The sequence below is a fragment of the Perkinsus marinus genome (genome assembly GCF_000006405.1).
Source record: "Perkinsus marinus ATCC 50983 genomic scaffold scf_1104296956450, whole genome shotgun sequence".
In the NCBI taxonomy this organism is placed as follows: Eukaryota; Perkinsozoa; order Perkinsida; family Perkinsidae; genus Perkinsus; species Perkinsus marinus.
In genome coordinates, this window is record NW_003207489.1 from 344 (window position 1) to 983 (window position 640).

At 48.1% G+C, this 640-nt stretch overlaps 1 non-coding gene across 1 annotated transcript; it reads right to left on the reverse strand.

The window, feature by feature from the left end:
• Positions 1–201: 201 nt before the first annotated feature.
• Positions 202–273, reverse strand: Pmar_PMAR010024. Its single transcript has one exon. It is a non-coding gene; the product is annotated as a tRNA-Asp (tRNA).
• Positions 274–640: the final 367 nt, after the last annotated feature.

The following is a 640-nucleotide window of genomic DNA, read 5'->3' on the forward strand; positions in this document are numbered from 1 at the left end:
ATCGTGGAAATGGATGCCTCTCGAAACATCGCACGGTGTTCTGACGCAACGTTTTTCTTGACGAAATATCGAGCTAATATCGACACAAATATACATCATCCGACGTTGGTAATCGTTGTATACAAACGGTAGAAGACAAAATCGTACTGAAGTTAGCAATCCAACATTACACACACGTTTTAAGAGGTTGCATGAAAAACGTGGTCCGTGGGAATCGAACCTGCGCATTCTCGCATGATGGGCGAGCGCTCTACCAACTGAGCTGCACGAATCGGGCGGAGACGGCTTTCAGAGACAGCACAATTGCGTGAATCTTGCCGGACTGCATCGCTCCGCTAGGTTTTTGTGACATGTATAAAAGATTTAAAATTGTCAGGCCTGGGATTCGAACTTGCGGTCATTTTAAATCGGCTCCTTGTCGAAACTGTTGTGTTACATTCTCGCAGACTAGTGCGTGCTCAACCTGTGTCGGGCTGCTACGTATGCTATTTAAACCTCAACGAAATTGAATGGCTAGGTCGCGAGAAGACGCTTTCAAAATGCCTATATACTCTAGCCGCAGGTAATGCCGGTTTGATTTTAGCGCGCGCCCGGGGCCCCCACCCCAGCGCGCGCAATTTTGTTAAGGCGATGGGTTGGG